Source organism: Macaca thibetana, chromosome 2 (assembly GCF_024542745.1).
Source record: "Macaca thibetana thibetana isolate TM-01 chromosome 2, ASM2454274v1, whole genome shotgun sequence".
Taxonomy (NCBI): domain Eukaryota; kingdom Metazoa; phylum Chordata; class Mammalia; order Primates; family Cercopithecidae; genus Macaca; species Macaca thibetana.
Window position 1 is genome coordinate 178,606,515 of NC_065579.1, and position 22,385 is coordinate 178,628,899.

Genomic DNA, 22,385 nt, shown 5'->3' on the forward strand with positions numbered 1-22,385 from the left:
CTTCCTGAGTTTCAGCAATTCTCCTGCCCTGCCTCAGCCTCCTGAGTCGCTGGGATTATAGACATGCATCACCACACCCAGGTAGTTTTTGTATTCTTAGTAGGGACAGGGTTTCACCATGTTAGTCAGGCTGGTCTCGAGCTCTTGACCTCATGATCTGTCCACCTAGGCCTCCCAAAGTGCTGAGATTACAGGTGTGAGCCACTGCTCCCAGCCTAGTTAGCCTTCTAATTGCAAATATAGACGTTTCTGCAAAGGAAACAAAGAGATTTGCCCAACTTTAAATAACAATAGTTCAGGAATACATATTACATTTGATAATTATTCAACAACTTCTTAATCTGAGGAAATAAACTAGAAATTATTAATAGTACTTACAGAACAATTTCTAGCAGTTATCATGCTGAAGGTATTTTAAGGCCATTTTATTTGTCATTTTTCTTCAGGCCCTAAGTGACATTTTTCTGCCTGGCCCTCAAAGCAACATAAAACCTATTGGCACAGGTAGTCTTGTTCATTTCTAGCTCAAAAACGGAAGATGATAATGTTATAGAGAATACCCAGGATGTACTTTTCAAATAGCAAGTCAAATACTTATACTTTTTATAATAATTAACAGAATAAAAATGTCTTTGAAGGAACTAGGTTATGAATGAATGATAATTAAGTTTACCTATACATAGATATCAATAAGCTTATTCTCTGGACACTGAAAGAAAATGTCTTTCCCAGGTTTCTCGTAGATTAAATTTTCAAAGCAATAATTTAAATAAAAATACTTTACTGAATACAATTTCTGGAGAGAAAATGAAATATCCACATTAGGGTGGTTGTTACAAGCTATAGCCATTGAAAAATTGCTAAATTATATCAGGCCATCTTCAGCAAAATACACTGGGATTTTCATTAAAATGTATGTTTCTGGTCTCCAACCCCTCCTGATGATTGACTCCTATGAGTAAAAGATTGAATATGCACTTTTTAATGAGCTGAGATTTGTATATGATTTTTATGGAGATGAAGACTTGAGAATCTCTGATACAAATGTAGACTCCTCTTATTTTCAGTTTGTTTTTCCTCCTGAATCTTTTATAATGCAATAATTAGTAAGTATAAATCTAGGAAGGCCATATTCTCTGTAAAAGGGGACTATGCTAACCAATCATGACATACAATTATTAGACAAAGGTCAACATTAGAACATACAAAAGGGGAGGCTTGCAAAGCGGTTTATGTGAAGGGCTAGCTGAGCTGACTTTGTATAAACTATGAAAAAGAACAAGGCACGATGCAAACTAATCTGATTGTAGTGTGAAGGTGGATTGGGGTGTTGACAGCAGGAAAAGAAGAAGAAGGAGAAAAGTGTTGGACAGAGTGTGCCCTAAAACTTCTCAAGGAAAATAGAAAAAAAGAAAATACACTTTTATCAAAGTTCACGAGTATGAGCAAGAAATGTTGGAATAAACATACTGCAAGTAAAAAAATTAACAACAGAAGATCCAGAAAGAAGAAAAGAATTACTGAGAAAGCTTCTTATATACAAGAATTAAGGGGGAACACAGCTCATGCATCATCAAATTGTTATTCATTTAGGAAGGAAGTAGAGAGACCTGGAAAATAATTCACTCTAATGTTGGGTGTGGAATGTTGTAAAAGTTATATCACTATAAGAAATATCATAGCAAATTAGGCCATTGAAAATGTGGCCTAAATGTCAAAAATATAATAAATGATATAATGATGTTTTGCTTCAGCAACTAACAAAATGCACGTTACACAGAATAGTCATTTTATACAGGTGAAAACTATGCTGAGGGCTTGCTACCCAGTCAGATGAGTTATAGAGATATGACTGGTTTGCAATAAATTACTTTGATAGGGAAATGCCTTGGCATTTAGGGGGCAAGCAATTAATCCTAAACAAGTAGGAAGGCTATATTTTAAAGAACAGTGAGTAGGGAAATGACACAGTTCCCAGAGCTACATTCTAGAACTTGAATGCATTTCTACCTAGCTCCTGCTTTAACCCATCCACAAATATTTGAAAATATTTTTCGTTTTCCAATACAATTCAGATTATAACACTATCAAAGCTGGACTACTAGACATAAAAACTGCTCAGCTGCAGTCCTTGCAGAAGAAATAGAAATTCACAGATGTAGACATTGATTATCTTTTTGTGTGCTTTTGGTCATTATGCAATATGTTGTGTGTGTGATATACAATAATATATATAATATAATATAATAATGTCACAGTTCAAATCATTCTGCCTGTGAGCGGCAACCAGACTGCTTTACAAAATGGACAGGACATATATGAAATTAATGGTTGACTTCATTTTAAAAGATTAGTAATGTAGAGAAATTTTCAAACCTGATGTCTGCTCTGCCTTACTGTCCACGAAGATGATTGAAATTGGTGAGTGTATGCAACTGACAATGATAAGAATCCATTTTACATAATAAAAGATTTGAAGTTGTTGCATTATAAGCATATATTATATGCATAATCAAAAGATCATTCTATTTAATACATAATTACTAAAGATGATGAGAAAGAACAATTCTGAAAAATTTACTTGTTGGACACCAGTTTAAAACAATTGCACTCTTTTGAAAAAGCCAATTGAGAGCCATAATGAAAATTTTACTTAATCTTCCAATGATCACAAATGCAGTATCCTGGTCTTCGTAGGAACAGGAAATAATTCTGATATATAGCTTACTTATAATCAAATCAAAACATAAAACAATATGCATGGTTAGACACAAAATGTCGGGATTTGTTCTTAAGGCCATTCCACAATTACTGTTATGTTTTGATTATCTCAATCTGCCCCCAGGTATTGCAAATGTATCTTAAACTCATTCCCTAAAGTAAAAAACTAATTCAGTTTATTATTATGTATATAATTATATACATTAATTATGTAAATATTTAAATAAGGAATATTTTATGTTTGAAAGAAAAGCCAGGATACTCATTATGTACTTACATTAAAATTTAGATTTTAAAATTCAGGCACTTAGCCCTTCATTTAACTCACTTCATTAGACTAGGAATATAATTGTTAAAGAAGGAATGTTATATTTATATTTTATAATTTTTGTAGTACTTCACCATAGCTATTATGAGGATATTGTGAAAAATATCTATAAAACACACACTGAGTGATATTTACATTTATTATATAATTAAATAATGCTTTTCAGTAAACCTTGTATTATAAAATATTTTTGGTTATGTTTTATAAAAATGTAGGAAACGCTTTTCCTGACTATATTTGAAGGGGAATTAAGTTCATGTTCATTTTTTATTACAGAACAATAATCCTTTAAAAAAACACATGAACACACACAAAACACACAACCAAAAGTAAAACCTTGAAGTGTGCTTTCTATTTTATTTAAGCCCATCAGGAGAAAGTAAAATACTTTTTCTTTTATTCCACAAGGCATATAATCCCAAGCCTTGATGGTAAAATCAGATACTTTGTGTTTCTCTGGAAAAAAGTGAGTAAAATAAAATCAATCTATCAATTCAACATTATTTTAGAAATACAATAATATATAAACAATATAATCAGCAAATATAGAACTTCCAAAGTGAGTATAAAATGTATATTTGAAAGTGTAAAAAAAAGGAAAGGTGAAATGCAATAAATAAGTTAATTTTGTCAAAAACTTTGAAAAGTTGATTTTATAATAGTAATGGATTATAAACTCAATAGTAAAATTACTTATCTATTTATCTATCTATCTATCTATCATCTATATTACTCAAATATATTTGACCTTTAAAAAGGTATTTTGATATTTTATCTATGCAAAACAAAACAAAAATATTGCCATAGATGTAAATGATTGTCTTAACATTTTTTTTTTCATTTATATAATGAACTGTTAAATTTATGTCCTGTGTTAACTCTAGCAGAAAATGCTTTGGAAAGCTTTGGCAAAATGTATTTGATGTTGTAGTTTGCAGGACAGTAATTTATGTGAAATACAAATTTAAAAAGTGGCTTTATTTCAGATGAAATAATGAGTACAAGTTGCTACTGCAGAAGTCATATAGACTACACACACACACACACACACACACACACACACACATATATATATATGCCATCAAGAGATGCTCTATTGGCTTAGAATAAATTTCTATCTATTTAACCAGCCATAGAAGACATTTCATATGTGACCCCTGCCAAAATCTGATGAGCTAATTTATTACTATATTTATGGAAACACGCATGTCCATAAATATACAGATTCCTATATTTACTGTCCCAAGCGCATATTCTCACAGTTGCTAATCTTTATACATATCCTTCCCATCCCTGCATTGTTCATCGCATGTCTCCTTTAAGCCTTAAGACTCTTCTTTAAAGTCATTTAAAAAAAATGTTGCCTTTGATTACAGTTTAACAGCCTTTTTAAAAAAATAATTTCCTATTTGTATCTCTGTTGAGGTGTTATTGCATCATTTTGCGATTAATTTAATTTGATCCCACCTTTCAACAAAACAGGAACAGTGTTACGTATATCTCACTTTGTATCTCAGGGAAAGGAACTGTGTAGCGATATGTATTCCAAAATATGTGAACAATAAAAATATATATTTATTAAGCACCACCTTTACTCCTTGCAATGTTTATAAGGCTGTTGATTATCGCTGTAATTTTATAAATAGAGAAAATATTTATACATCGATAACTGGAATTCCTGGCATTTGGACTTAATTTTTTGATAATTTACTAGTTCTTTTTATTTTATATCACATTGATAAATCAATCTAACTGGGGAGTTCCAAGATGGCTGAATAGGATAGTTAATCTAACTGAACAATATTTTGCAACTTATTTTTCTTTTTATTTTATTCATTATGCTAGTGCTTCATATGAAAATAGGCTTTCGAAGGGAGTATTAGGGAGGTAACTCTTCCATATTTTTCTAAACTATATACTGTTTGTAAAATTACGGTACATCATAGTTAAGGCAAAACCATAGTCATGGTTAGAGGCAGTAAATCAAGGCTGATCCACTTATCTATCTTTGATTTATGATGGATGAGCTCTTTTTCCATGGATGTTTGAGCAAAGTTGTTTCATTCACCCACAGATGATTTATTTTGGGTGATCTACTTGTCCAATGAAGATTTATTACAGAGGATCCACTATCCACTGTGATTAAATATGTGCAATTGGCTTGTCCAGAAGTAAACAAGAAAAACGGAGACACACATGTACATTATATCCCAACCTAAATCACTGAACCTACGTACAAAGCAGAAAAATAAATCATAGCTCAAGAAATTATAGATGGCCCCTTTGTGATTATATATTTTTAACTTATTGTATTACTCTGTGTCAATATAGGATTATACCATTAGAAATATATTTTTGTGAATATAGGTGGACTAAGTTACTACTTTGAATCAAATCTTGAACAGATGCTATTCTAATTTGTATAGTTCTGAAAATTTTAAATTAGTTTTATAATTTCTGATTAGGAATCATCTGAGTCAAGTCTGTTCAGTATGTGAACTAATGAACAGTTTCATCAACATGTATTAAAGCTTAGAGAAATATTACATTTTTATTGTGTCTATTTTTCTAAATAAATCAAACAATTTAAAATGTTGATATATATTTTATTTTTCAAAAAACAGCTCACCTGTATTCACATATTTTTTCTCCAATACACATAATTATCATAATTATTCATTTACTCCTGTAGACATTTATCCAATTATTAAAAGGGTCATAATCTCCCCTAAATGTTGAAGTTCATTTAAAATCTCTTTTTATCTCTTTTATAAGATAATCCGATTCTGAATTTTGCCTCAAAAACGAGAACCTTAAAGCTGAGGCAGAATCACTGATAACCATCAAGGTTGAGGCAAAAGTTGATCATTCATTCACTCATTAGAAAAGGTCAATAACTGGCCTTAGCTACCTTGTCAAAAATAACGTCGCATGGGATGGAATCAAAATATTCTTTAAAAATCTGTACAGATCGTCACTCTTCTTTCCATTTGTCTGTCTGATCTCTTTATCACATGAAGATATTAACTGAGGTTAGTACAATTTCTCTTCAGAGAAATAAAAACCTCCATTTTTTTATATTTGCCTAGATGGCTGCAATTGTATTCATGTCTTATTCTAATTTACTTGCAATGCTCCATGTTATGGTAATCTATCTGTAATTGGTTTTTTTTGTTTGTTTTTTGTTTTTTTTTTTTGACACGGAGTTTTACTCTTGTCACCCAGGTTGAAATGCAACGGCACGATCTCGGCTCACAGCAACCTCCGCCTCCTGTGTTCAAGTGATTCCCCTGCCTCGGCCTTCCGAGTGGCTGGGATTACAGGCATGGGCCACCACGCCTACATAATTTTGTATTTTTAGTAGAGACAGGCTTTATTCATGTTGGTCAGGCTGGTCTCTAACTCACGACTTCAGGTGATCTGCCCGCCTCAGCTTCCGAAAGTGTTGGGATTACAGGCGTGAGCCACCACGCCCAGCCCTATATCTGTAATATTTATGTCTATGTATATATTGATGTATATATCTTATTGGAATCTATATCCACGTATGTAGCTATCCTATTTTATTTTATTTTATTTTATTTTATTTTATTTTGAGATGGAGTCTCACTCTATTGCCCAGGCTGGAGTGCAGTGGTGCTATCTCGGCTCACTGCAACCTCTGCCTCCTGGATTCAAGCAATTCTCCTCCCTCAGTCTCCCAAGTGCCTCGGATTACAGGCACCTGCTGCTGCACCCGGCTAATTTTTGTATTTTTAGAAGAGATGGGGTTTCGCCATGTCAACCAGGATTGTTTCCAACTCCTGACCTCAAGTGATCCACCCACCTAAGCCTGCCAAAGTGCTGGGATTACAAGCGTGAGCCACCACGCCCGGCTCATTTTTTATTTCAATCAGAAATGCATCAAAATTCCCATATCCCCACATCCTGACTAACATTTGGAGTTTTCAGTTTTCTGGATTTCAGTAATTTTAATGGGAATGTAGTAGTTGCTTTAATTTTCAATTCTCTATTGGCACATGGTGTTTTCTACTTTTTCATATGTTGATTTGTCATTTGACAATCTTCATTGGTGAGATACCTGTTCAGATCATTTGCCAATTTTTCATTGTGTTTAATTTCTTATTGTTGAGTTTTAAGAATTTTTTGTGTATTTTAGATAACAGTCTATTATCAGATATGTGTTTTACACATATTTTCTTTTTGTCTTTGCCTTGTACTTTCAGTCTGAGCAGTGTCCTTGACAGAAAAAAAGTTTTTAAATTGTAATAAAGTTCACTTTATACAATTTTTATTGTGTAAATTATGGTTTTGGTGTTGTATCTAAAATGCCGTAACTGAACTCAATGTGATCAAGATTTTCTCTTATGCCATATTATGAAAATTTTATATTTTGTGTTTCACATTTAAGTCTATGTAAAATGTATAAAGTTTGTGTTTATATTCATTTTTACGTGAATATTCACTTGTTCCAGTATCAATTGGCAAGAAGACAATACTTTCTCCACTGTCATTGCCTTGGATTCTTTGTCAGATCAGTTGACTATATTTTCGTGTCTATTTTTGAGCTGTATGTACTGCTCCATGGACCTATTCGCCCAATCTTTTGCAAATACCACACTGTGTTGATTATTGTAGTTTTATAATAAGTCAAAGTTGGGTAGCATCAGTCATGCAACTTTGTTCCCCTCCAATATTGAGTTGGTTATTGTGAATCTGTTATCTTTCTTTATAGACTTTGAATCAGTTTGTCAGTACCTCCAAAGAAATGTACTGAGATTTAGGGGAACTCCATTGAATCTATAAAGTTTGGAAGAACTGACATCTTCATGATATTGAGTTATTCTATCCAGGTATATGAAAAATATCTCCAATTATTTGCTTCCTACTTTTCTTTCATCAGAGTTTTGAAGTTGCCCTCATATAGATTTTGAAGTTGTTTTTGTTTTGTTTTGTTTTTTTTAAGATTTATACTTAACTACTTTTTTTGTGTGCTAAGGTAAGTGGTGTTGCAGGTATTACTTCAAATTTCATTACTCACATTTTATATTTTAATGCAAATATAAAAATACATTTGAGACCGGTGCGATGGCTCATGCCTGTAATACCAGCACTTTGGGAGGCTGAGGCAGGCGGATCATGAGTTCGGGAGACCAAGATCATCCTGGCTAATAGGGTAAAACTCCGTCTCTATTAAAAATACAAAAAAAAAAAAAAATTAGCTGGGCGTGGTGGTGGGCGCCTGTAGTCCCAGCTACTTGGGAGGCTGAGGCAGGAGAATGGCGTGAACCCGGGAGTAGGAGCTTGCAGTGAGCTGAGATCACGTCACTGCACTCCAGCCTGGGTGGACAGAGAGAGACTCTGTCTCAAAAAAAAAAAAAAAAAAAAAAAAAAAAAAGCAACTGATTTTTGTCAATTTTATTTTATTCTCCAAACTTGTGGAACAGCTTACGACTTCCAGGATTTGTTTTTGTTAATTATTTTGTTTTCTACAGATGATCATGTCATCTTCGAACAGTTTTTTTTTTTTTTCCTCAATAATTACACTTTTGGTTCAAAGGCTGCACTTTTTGCTTCATCTAGGACTTCCATTACCATGTTGAATAGGAGTGGTGAGGGTGGAGGACATTTTTGCCTTGTTCCTGATCTTAATGGGAAAGTATCTAGTTTCTCTCTATTAAGTATGATGTTAACTATAGGTGTTTTGTAGGTATTGTTTATGAAGTTAGTTTCCCTCTATACCTAGTTTTCTGAGAGTTTTTATTACCAATGAGTGTTGGGGATTTTGTTGTTGCTGTTGTTGTTGTTGTTGTTTTGTTTTGGGTCTGGCTCCATTGCCCAGGCTGGAGTGTAGTGGTGTGATCTCAGCTCACTGAAAATTCTGCCTCATGTGTTCAAGGGATTATCACACCTCAGCCTCCTGAGTAGCTGGGAATACAGGTGCACACCACGAAGCCCAGATAATTTTTCTATTTTTGTAGAGATGGGGTTTCACCATGTTGGCCAGGCTGGTCTCCACCTGCCTTGACCTCCCAGAGTGCTGAGATTAAAAGAGTGTGCCACTGCACCTAGCCGGGTGTTGGGTTTTGTCAAATACTTTTCTGCACCTATTATGATCATATGATTTTTCTTTCTGAGGCTATTGATGTTATCGATTACATAAATTAATTATAAAATGTTGAGCCAGTCTTGCATTTGATTAAAATTTAATTGGTAATCATTTATAACTATTTTAGGTATTGTTAGATTAAATTTGCTAATATTGATTACTTTCATGCATGTAATTTCCCTTTTTCCTTTTGTATGTCTTTATCTAGCTTTGGTATCTTTTATTTTTATTTAAGAAAAAGCAACATTATAGATATTATCTTTGTCTATGTTTGACTTTTTAAAATGGTGGTTTTATCAAATGTATGTTTTCACTGGTTTAAATTTATAGTTAAATAGGTTTTGACACAATAGGTTTTGATACAATCATGTAACATAGCACTACAATTAAGGTAAAAACATATTTCTCCTTTCAACATGTTTCTTCTTGTTTATTATTTTCATCTGTATATTCAGTTACTAATTTACTCTCTATCACTATACTTTTGCCTTTTCTCTAATTTCATATATGGTATGTTGAATTCTAGAACACAAGACTGACTTCTTTTGTATTGTGAAACTGACTTCTTTTGTATAGTAAAAACTCTTTTGCTGAGCTGAGTCAAATTTTGTTACATGAATATATCTGTTCATAGCCTCACCTATTGATGAATGTTTAAGTTTGATCTATTTTTTTGTTTGTTTTGAATTTTCTATTATGAATAATTCTACTAATATTTGAGTTCATGTCTTTGTGCCCACATATGCTTTCATTTATCTTGAGTACACACGTAGGAATGGAATTGCTGAATCATTTACCAAATATATATTTATTTTTTGTAAGAAGATGCTAACATAACTTCCAAAGAGGTTGTACCATTCTTCAACTCCACCAGCAAAATTTGAGAATTCTATTTCCTCATAAATACTTGAAATTGCCAGTCTTTTCCATTTTGGCAATTGTAATGCATACAATAGTACTATTTCATTTTGGTTTAATTTTAAATTTATTTTATTAAATAATATTATTGAGTTTTCTCTTTTGTTCTAATTCCCATTCCTGTATCGCTTTTGTTAATATCTTTTTCAGTCCTTTATTCTTTTTTTTTTTCCCTGAGTTGTTTGTCTTCTTGCCACTTAATTGTAAAGTATCTTTATTATTTTGGACATACGTCCTTTAACAGATGAATGTTTTATAGAGATTTTCTTGCCCCATTTTATTTCCTTAACCTGTTTTAGTTCCTCTTTCCAGCACTATTACAATCTTCCTCAAGGCAGAAAATGGGAGTAACTTAACTGATCACCTGTCTTTCTTTCCCCTTCTGTTAGACACCATATTCCTGCTCTGCATGCTGCTCACTGCCTTGAAACTTTTGTTTGCTTTATTTTGTACGGTTTTCTAGTTATTTATAAAGGCATGTCAATTTCTGTAACAATTAATCGTTCATGAGTGTAGAATCCCTTCTCAATTTTCAAAGGTTGATATTTTTAAATAAAAATAATGTTAATTGGGTACACATGGACACAAGCAAAGGAACAGTAGACACCGGGAATTACTAGAGCAGGGAAAAGGGGAGAGAGGTAAGGGCTGATGAACTATCTACTGAACACGATGCTCACTACCTGTGTGACGGGATCATTTCTACCCCAAACCTCAGCATCACATAATATACCTATGAAACAAACCTGCATATGTACCTGCTGAATCCAAAATAAAAGTTGAAATTATAAAACAAAAAAAAATGCTTAAACTTCCTTTAAAATTAGAAATAATGATTCAATAAATGATGCTGTGGCAATTGGTTATCCATTTGATAAAAGTAGTTATCTCCTTGCCTTCTGTAATTGAATCATTTAATGTTAATCTTAAATGGCCCTGAAAAATAAATAAAAATGTATAAAAATGTTAGAAATAAACATAAAAATATGTTTAAGATACTGAAATATTTAAGGACATTTTGAACAAATATACAAAAAAAGACATAAAAGAAAAAATGAGGAATTTGGTCATATTGATTTCTTAAACAGATATATTCATATAAAATTCTACTCAATCATAATTACAAATAATCCTTCCTTTCATTGTTAACGACATTGTAGTTTAAATAATAAATTATATGGTTGCCATATGCAAAATGGTATGTAAACTCATAGGAAATTTGTATGTATTTATTAAGATCAATGTGCCAGCTTTTTGCTTCTTTGCATTTATTCCATAGAAATTTTTACATATGTGCCTAGAAGGCCTCTAAAATGATATTTTTGTAAGCGTTATTTATAAGATTTGAAAAACCAAATCAGAGAAAATGAAAATTGTGGCAGATACTTTCAGTTTCTTAGCAAATAACCATTTTCTCATTTCTCTGACTATAAAAACAAAAAACAAAAAAGAAAAAACAAAAACAAAAACAAAAACAAAACACCATTTTTCCCCCAGGTATTGAACATGTGTTCACGGGCACCTTCTGAGCCACAGCAAGAGACGAAAATGGGTGGCATAAATGTTGATTAGTCTGTTAATGATGCTAATTTCGTTCACCTTGATGGTGATTACTGTAAGCATAAGAAGGTAACGTCAGTATAGCTAGTGAGACCTGAGGTAAGTTTGCTGAAGGTATTCTAGGAAACTAGCACTTCATGTGAATCCTGATCATACAGAAGTGACTGGCCGTTTTCTACCTATGAATATGGATAGGTGACGAGGTAATGACAGGCATAATTGCATTGACTTGTAATCATGAAATAAACCTTAAGAAGAGTAAAGATGTGTCCGGGCATGGTGGCTCATGCCTGTAATCCCAGCACTTTGGGAGCCAGGTCAAGGCGGGTGGATCACTTGAGGTTAGGAGTTCAAGATCTGCCTGGCCAACATGGTAAAAAACCCCATCTCTCCTGAAAAAAGAAAAATTACCCAGGTGTGGGAGTATGCACCTGTAATTCCAGCTACTCAGGAGGCTGAGGCAGGAGAATCAGTTGAACCCAGGAGGTGGAGGTTGCAGTGAGCCAAGATTGCATCACTGCACTCTAGCCTGGGTGACAGAGAGAGACTCAGTTTAAAAAAAAAAAAAAAAAAAAAGAAGAAGTTGGCTAAGCACAGATATAAATGGTAACTGGGGAATTTGATGATATAATAGTGCTCCTGGTTTACTTACACTGGAAAACACATACCTGTCAAATATCTTGCCATGTGAGATAATACCTTTTTTATTGTTTAAACTTCATCCCAGATTCCAATTAATCCAAATGCTCATCTATAAGGCAAGGAAAAAATAAATTATAATTTATCATTATGCAACTTTTGCTTAGGTAACAAAGATTGAATAGAATACCTAAATAGATCATTTTGTTGTGTGAAGGGGAAATACAGAGATTTGTATAAGCTCACATCATGTGCATCGATAATACAATGTCTCCTAAGGTATATATGCATATGATATGCATTTGCTATGCACACAGGCATATGCATTTGATGGTACAGGGCTTGCTTGGGATGAATATGCACTAAATGGACAACTGTGATTATGTTTAGAAAGGGTGGTGGGGACTGGTATGAAAAGTTCTTCCGTGTTTTCCTTATTTGATCTATAATTTTAAAAATATTTATTGTATAGAACATATTTATGTATAAATGCTATAATTAACATAATTACAGAAAATAAAGAAAAAATTAAAATGTATTGGATACAAATGATGAAAACTTATAGAGATTATTACTTTGTAGAAAATGTGCTGGTAGTAGATTGCACATTTATAGAATGCTTTGGGCACAGAATAGGGTAGGAAGAAAATCTTTTTTATGTGACAGTGAAGCAAATGTCTCTAATCTCATCTGTAGAGGTTTGGCAATATACCCTGACTGAGTTATCACGAAAAAGAAGGCCTGCCTGACTCTCAGGGATCCATCAACCTCTGCCCATCATTAGTCTCTCCTTTGATATTCTAACATAAAATACCCTAGGCTACATTTATCTTTAATAGTTGAAAAGTTCAGGGTTAACATAAGAGACAAGTTAGTGCTATAATGATTTAGGTACCATTTAATACACTAAAGCAGTAATTTACCAAATGGTACCCTAGAGGCTTAAAAAATTAATATATTTTCTAAAAGTGCCTAAATTAATCCCAGGGTATAGTTAATATACCGTGAGCCATTATTTCAATGTTTCTATAAATTCTGGAGGGAGTTAATTTTTGTTATCAATTCAAGTGGAAAAAATATTTATTACACCTGTGTTTGAATTTAATTTTTTAACACTAATTGTTAATGTTTTATTAGAACTTTATTTGTTGGCACATTTTTCAAACTAAAACTTTGTTAATATTATTTAAATTGTGAGGAAAAAATAAATCAGTACATTACCAGCCTCGTGTTCCTTATGTTATCTTACAAGCCAGACGGAATCCCTACAGTTCAATTAATAAAACTTTTTTTAAACCACATTTTTTCTGTAACCCAGGTTGGAGTGCAGTACAGTGATCTCAGCTCATTGGAATGCAGTACAGTGATCTCAGCTCATTGCAGCCTCTTGCTCCCAGCCTCCAGCAATCCTTCCACTTCAGACTTGTGAGCAGCTGGGACCACAGGTGTGTTCCACCATGCATAGCTTTTTCTTTTTTTTTTTTGGTAGAGACAGGGTTTTGCCATGTTGCCAGGCTCGTCTGGAAAAACTGGACTCAAGGGATCCACCCGCTTTAGACTCCCAAAGTGTTGAGAATACAGACGTGGGTCACTGCCCCTGGCCCATAAACCTATTTTTAAAATTGTCTAATGGAATATGAATTCTGCCACAACTTCTCTGTGGAAACTGCAAGTGGATTGGTGGAAATACGGATGTTCCAAGTGGTTTGATTCGTGTTAGGCAAAAAGATAAAGCCTTGTCAGAATAAAATAAAGAAAATGCATGTACAACATAATTTTTAAATATATCCTTAACATTGAAAGGGGTGAAAATAACTACAGAATCCAAATTAATACAATCCTAATATTTAATAATTCTTTTGTGTACTTGGTGGTATACAGGTGCTGCCTCGATTATTTTGATTATAGAGTTTTCCGTGCATCACAATTACACCATATGTAATTTAAAAATACCAAGGCCGGGCGCGGTGGCTCAAGCCTATAATCCCAGCACTTTGGGAGGCCGAGATGGGCAGATCACGAGGTCAGGAGATCGAGACCATCCTGGCTAACACGGTGAAACCCCGTCTCTACTAAAAAATACAAAAACTAGCCGGGCGAGGTGGCGGGCGCCTGTAGTCCCAGCTACTCGGGAGGCTGAGGCAGGAGAATGGCATAAACCCGGGAGGCGGAGCTTGCAGTGAGCTGAGATCCCGCCACTGCACTCCAGCCTGGGTGACAGAGTGAGACTCCGTCTCAATAAATAAATAAATAAATAAATAAATAAATAAATAAATAAAAAGAAAAATACCAAATTATACAGACTATATAATCTCAATAGCCTGCAATGTAAATTTATATAATACCTTCAATTTTTATGCTTGGTTTTGGTAAACGAGTTACTTAGGAGGACTCAGCTCTCTTTCCACCAAATATGCTCCATGTCACAAATAATATCACTCTCCAGCCTGCTGCTCTACTCTGAAGATTTTTGACTTGCCAGTTTTCACTAGTGTAATACAATTCTTCAAATCTCTCTCTTTCTCTTTTGTATCTGTGCATATATATGAATATACATATATTTATATATTTTGTTTGTAATACATTTATCTCTATTTTTTCTTAATATATCTATCCTTCATGCCTCTTGTCTCACCATACGTAGTTAATGGAACCACACCAGTTGATTTACTATTTCTTGATATCCTATGATCTTATACTTCATTGTTGATTCACGTTGTTCACTTTGTTTTCTTATTCATCTACACACACAAAACATAGCTTTGAGGAACTGCTATTTGATAGAAACTGAATGGAGCTCCATGCTTGGGAAAGTAAGCCAGTCATGTGATAGAAGGAATACATACTATCACTTCTGTTCATACTCACACAATATGATAACCACTAGTCTCATGTATCTAATGAGCACTCAAAATATGTCTAGCCAAAATTGAGATGTACTGTGATTGTAAAATACACACTGGACTTATAAGACTTAGTATAAAATTAAAAAATTATCCTCATCATTTACTTTTTATTCTTTTTAATATGTTTACTAGAAAATTTAAAATTCCATATGTGACTCTTCTGAATTCTGTTGGCAGTGCTGGGTTAGACCATCCTATCTTTTCTATCATCCACATGTCCTTTCTCAGATATGATATTCTCCATCATTGACATGTATTTTCTCAGACTTACTAAATATAAGATTTACTTTACTGTATTCCTATCTACATATGAATAATTATTATACCATAATTTTTCATGGCATATTCCAAATTACCATTTGACAAACATTATCACTTGAACATGCTTGGCAGGTAGTAGATACTCAAGAAATGTTTGCCAGATTCATTTTATTAACGAATAAAATAGCACATATTTCACTTACAGATGATAAAAAGATCTTGTAGAACTCTTACAAATCATTTTGTTTTTCTAGTTAAAAATATATTTTTACTATCTGAATCCTCCTGCTTTCTCTGTGTAATGTCTTCGTTCTGTGTTTTCTTCAGACAGTAGTCTCCATTTGCCTTAATTCCTGAAGAACAATTCATGCCGTTAATTTCAACTCCATTCATTCTGCCACTATGTAGTTAACAACTACTATGCATCATGCTCTATGCTAAAAGGGAGCAGTGGACAAGAGAGAAAATTTCCTTGCTCTCCTGGACTTAAATTTGAGATAGAGTACACATGATGAAACAAGAAAATAAATACCTTCAATAAAAAATGTGTCAAAGACAAAAATATTAGTAAAACAAGGGAGTAGTTTTAGATTACGTGAGTAGGGATGTGAGCCGAGAACTCTGTAATGGAAAGAAACAGCAAATCAATGATGTGGGTTCAGAGGTACTGAATCATGAGTAGGCCTGGCATGTGTGAGGAATTGCAAGGAAACAAATAAAGCTGACTCTTAGTAGGTAACAGTGAGCAGAGCAGGAAATGAGGTCAGATAAGTGGGGAGTCCCAGCTCAAGTACTGCCCTATGCAGAAGGCAAGCAGTTTGGATACATCTTATAAATGCAATGGGAGGTCATTGCAGTGCTTGGCCCATGAAGGTAACATGATCTAACATACATTTTAAATATGTCCCTTTTTTGCATAAAGAATGGACTTTAAAGCAGTAAGTGTAGCTTGCTAGAATCAAGAGACCATTTAGCAAGCTGTTTTAGTTAATAAAAGGAAAAAGCTGGTGTCTTGGAAAAACAAGTTTGAAGTAGAGATGAAATGCAGAGACTGTGGTTTTATATGCCAAGTTCATCTTTGCCCTACACATAGTTTCTGGCACATACTAACCAATGATAGCTATTTTTGTTGAGTACATTTACAATGTTCCAAGGACCATTTAAAGCACCGTACACACACACACACACACACACACACTCTCACACACAGGCATGCACGTGCGCGCACACACACACATATATAAATAAATTTCTATTCATATTTAACAACCTAATTAGGCAAGTACTATAATTATTCTTAAGGAAATGTTGACAATAATTTTAGTCAATTATTTTCTTAACAAATTGTTAAGCGTTGGAGTGAAATTCCTCAGGGAGTTTGACAGTTTGAAACTATAGAACTACTCTTAAAATATACTATCACACTTATTTGTCAAAGAACTTATTGGATATAATAAATTTCAGTCTGAGGAGCAGATATAATATTTATATACTATGATTTAGGTATGTAGAAATGCACCTTCCCAGGTTTCATGCATGCTTTGGAGGACAGGAATTGCTGTCTAGGCCTCTCATCTGAACCAAGCATGCCACTGTGTCTGCTCTTTTTGGTCTGCCTCCTGTTTCTGTTGGAGTACCTGGGAAGCATTCGGTTCCCACAGTCAAAGTGGGCCGATAAGCAGAGTCCCCTTCAAGTTTTAAGTTCTTCCTTAAAATAGCTCAGGTTTCTATATCCTTACAACTTAAACTTTCTTTTTCCTGTGAACAAGATCCTAGAGGGTTAGATCCCTGCATCCTTTTTCTGATCTATCTATCTATCTATCTATCTATCTATCTATCTATCTCTATCTCATCTATCTATATCATCTATCTATCTATCTATCTATCTATCTAATCTATCTAATCTATCTATCTATCTATCTATCTATCTATCTATCTATCTATCTATCTCTATCTCATCTATCTCATCTATCTATATCATCTATCTATATATCTATCTCTCTCTCTATCTATCTATTTATCTATCTATCTATCTATCTATCTATCTATCTATCTATCTATCTATCTCTATCATTTATGTGTCTATCTATCTATCTATCTATCTATCTATCTATCTATCTATCTATCTATCTCTATCATTTATGTGTCTATCTATCTATCTATCTATCTATCTATCTATCTATCTATCTATCTATCTATCTACCTACCTACCTATCTCTATCATTTATGTGTCTGTCTATCTATCTATCTATCTATCTATCTGTCTATCTCTCTCTCTCTCTCTCTAACATCTGTCTATCTATCTATGTATCTATGTATGTGTGTATGTATGTATGTATGTATGTATCTATCTATCTATCTATCTCATCTATCTATCTACCTATCTATCATCTACCTACCTACCTGTCCATCTCTATCATCTATCTATCTAACCATCTATGTCTATCATCTATCTACTATCTATCATCTATCTATCTCTATCTCATCTATCTATATCATCTATCTATCTATCTATCTATCTATCTATCTATCTATCTATCTATCTCATCTATCTATCCATCTAACTATCATCTACCTACCTACCTATCCATCTCTATCATCTATCTATCTATCCATCTATCTATCTATCTATCTATCCATCTGTCCATCTATATCATCTATCTACTATCTATCATCTATCTATCTCTATCATCTATCTATTTATCTATATCTATCTATTTATCTATCTATCTATCTATCTATCTATCTATCTATCTATCTATCTCTCTGTCATCTGTCTATGTATATATATTAGTGCATTGCATCTCCAAAACTTCTATATTTTTCCAGTTTCTCTCATTCCTACCCAAGCAAGATAACAATGTTTTTTCGTTCATAAAATAATGTTCATAAAACATTTTTCATTCATAAATGACAGGAATTTCCTTCATGGTATATCCATATGTTTACTCCATGAGTAAACATGCTTTCTGAATTCTCTAATTTGTGCATTCATGCTTTTTTTTTTTTTTCCCAACTTTTATTACATGGCTACAAATAAGAAAACAACAGTCACCAGGGCCTACTTGATGGTGGAGGTGGAAGGAGGAGGAAGATTAAAAAACTACCTCTTGGGTACTATGCTTATTATTTGCATGATAATTTGTGCATTAGAATACACTTTTTTTTTCTTTCCCACTGAAACTTAAGACTTAATTTTTGAAATCGCCTTGGGTTTTTGTCTTGTTTTATTTTCTCAGTTTAAGTAATATATGCCTTATCTTTAATGACGTAATAGATTGAGAAGTACAGGGCAAAACAATAATAATGAACAACAACACAGAGTATGAATAAAAGACACATTGTGCGGTGTTTCAAACTGACTTTTATCCTTGCAGGCTGTTTTGTGCCTCTCTTTTACTGTTTTGCTTTCCATCTAAATATTAGAGGATTAATTAGCCTGTGTTCATTTGTATTTGAGATTTTCTTTTAGTTTTTCTTTATTGTCATTATTTTAAGTAGACTTTCCTCATCATGCAAAAAAAAAAGGAAAAAAAGAGTGTATTGAATGTTGGAAAATGCTACTAGATTCCTGAAAGTAAGTTTTTGGGTGGCAGAAACAACCTGCCTCTCCATAATTTATATTCAACTCACAACTCACAACAACTGGACTAAAATACTAAATATTGCCGCTATATTTAATGACCAGGGAGGAAAGAGAGAACATCATCTAATCTTGATGGTCTTCCCAATTAATAATTATTAAATGTGATCCAAGACTCTCTTCAGCTCTTCCCTTAAGTTGGCTCTAAGCTTGGAACATCATCATGGTTACCTACAGTCACCTTTCCCTGCAGTTTCTTATAGTTTTATTTGCACATAAAGTTGTTCATTCCAATCAGCCTTCTGTCTTTCAGTAATTGCTGAAAACTATATTTTTTGTGACATTTTGTTATTTTCTAGCAATGCAATAAATTTATTTATTTTGAAATACTTTTTTTCCCCCAGAGAGTTAGAGATTGGAGGGAGAATAGATATATGTGCCAATTTTGGAGTATTAGTCCATTCTCAAAATAATTTGATTTTTCTTTCCTAAAACACGAAGTTGAAATTCTCTCTTTACAGTTTAGAATCCTTTATTGCCTGGTTATCACTCCCAGGGCAATAATCACATTTATTAACACATCACTAGAAGGCCTTTATTATTATTATTTATTACTTTAGCTGAAACTCTAATCAGTCTCATCCCTCCACCCTATGTTAGTCACAGTGAAAGATAGAGGTTATAATACTTGAAATCAATATGCTTCTTTTTACCTTTCACTGCAATATTTTTCACCTACTCTTTGCCTGGCTTGAGTTTTCTCAAGCTTTACGGTACAACTATAAAGTCAATCTAACACCATACAATGAATTCTTTGACTTTCGCCTCAACCTAATTAGATGGCTTCTCTGTGCATTCTTAACATTTTGGGCGTATATCTATTTCAATTCTTGTTATTACATTATGTTACAATTTTCACATAAATGTCTCTCTTCTAGGCTGTTAGCTCCTTAAATAAAAGCTATACCTTCTTCATCTCCATAGTTTCAGTGCCTGGTGTCTTATAATATGTATGCTAAAACATTACTGTATAATTCAATGAACCACAACATAATCATGAAACATACATATTTTAATAGTATCAGCAAAGGAGAACATAATATCAATAGCTCAGTGACAATTGATTTTATAAACACAGTATCTTTCCAAAGTTAATCACAGGAACTTCACTTTAGGCCAAGCTCGACTTTGGTCTTCCTTATGAAGACAGAAAAAAACTTTGATCAAACTTGAAAAGCATAATTAAATCACTCTGAGGAGTTATCTTCCCACTCGGAATAGCTTAGACATCTTTCATCTTTGTACATAAGTATTCCTCAAACTTAGTCATCTTACACTTCTTCTCTGGAATGTATTTGAGTTTTTTATCCAAGTCTTGTTAAAGGAAAATGGAAGCAACCACAAATTTTAAGGTTTAAATTATCATCTAATAAAGTGAATTATTTTTCACTGTTGAAGAGCAGAGTTTCTATTTTTTCAATGACTGTATATGATTTCTTTCTATCACTTCAAATTTTAATTAAGTTTATCTGAAATCTGTGTTTCTATTCCCAAGGAAATTTTGAATTTCCCATTTGCCAGCTAACCTCTTACCAAGGAAATGTGTCTTGTTATCTATTAACTTAACATCAATCTCTTATGAAAACAAACATAAAATAACACTGATTTTGAGTGCTTTGAACGCTTGGAGATACAACCCTTAAAATACAAACTATTCAGGGACAATATATTAATATTATGTGTAAGTTCTCTTCCACAGATCTATGAATAACATTTAAGTTTTACAGTTACTAAATTTAATTAAGCAATTGATTGGTATTTTCATGGTCAGAATGAAAGATTTCCTTAGGTTTCATGACATATAAGTTGTAGAGTTCACTGTCATCCATCAGTAAAATTAACCATCTCAATTTTTAATCATTTCCAAAGCAAACTCATGATAGAAGAGTAGCTAGCTCAGTTATTCTACGAAGTTCAAAAGTTGAACTCAAAGAAAAATTAAAACTGGCAAATGGGAGCATAATTTCTGATGTAAATGATACCCCAGATTACTAGAAATGGGGTTGTGCAGATGATAAACTTTTCAAGGGGCAAACATTATATGTAATACTGTATGATTTTGTGCTGTCATAAAATAATTATTGTCAAGGGAGGACACATTTTTTCTTCTTTCTTTATACACTTGCCTAATGTCATAGTCCTGGATCAATTATTATACGTACATTCTTTATCATTGTTTTGATATAGAGTTCAGTCCAGGTACAGTAAAAGTCTTGAACACAACAAGAGAAAGAGAATATAACACTGGTGATGGAGAAATTCAATGAAATATCGAGGGTCCACTCTGCTGGAGGCTGAACCTGTGTGTAGAGGAAAAACAATTTCATTCAGTGTGTACATAATAAAAAGATCTAGCAGTCTCATAGTGCTTTACATGTGCCCACTTATGGTCTAAGAACTTTCAGATGTCAATTCATCATTTAATTGATTTTTTAAGTGAGAATTGAAATAATTATCATTTCAGATAAATGAATTAACTCAGGTAGCTAAGTAAATGGTAGAGCCAAGGATTTAAAGAAGCCAAGGAGTCTATCTTAAGAAATAATGCCCTATTCGTTAAACGACACTCTCCTTCCAATCTATCGATGATACAGCTAATTAGAAGGGACTAGGTTTAGGATAAAAATTTCTCCCTTCAATTCCTCCCTAATATCTGACTAAAATATCGAATAAAAGAAAGCAAACAAACCAAAACCAACTGCAATTGTATTAGATCAGTTGAATCTTGAAGGGAACCTTGAGAGATATAGTATATAAACATTCAAATAAATTTAGTTTAAAAATTAAACTTATTTCCCAAATAAAAATTCAACAGGATCATCAGTAATCAGTACTCCTGTTTCTTAGTTACACATGTGAAAGATATACTTTAACCAATAAAGATTGAAGGAACTTACCTATATTTACCATTGTAACTAGTAATTTTACTTCAAGAAAAAAAGTTACAATAGTAAACTGAAATTATTGAATTAAACATAGAAATGTTTAACCTTTTGTCCTCCAAGTAATTTTTAAATCCCATCCAAACGTCCATTCATCTATTGATTTATTTTCCTTCATCTAGAACAATGCTTCCCAAACTTATACATGGAATAACAAAAGTAGAAAATGGCAATGTGTATGGGGTAAACTGGTGAAGATTTTGAAGCATCTATATATAAAAATATGTTTCTTTCATTAAAGAAAGAATTATATAAAGAGGTAATTGCAATTATATAAAGAGGTAAAGAAAACTGAAGCACACATTTTTAGAGATGTTAAATACTAAGTCAGTATACAATTTTCAAAACAATATTTTAT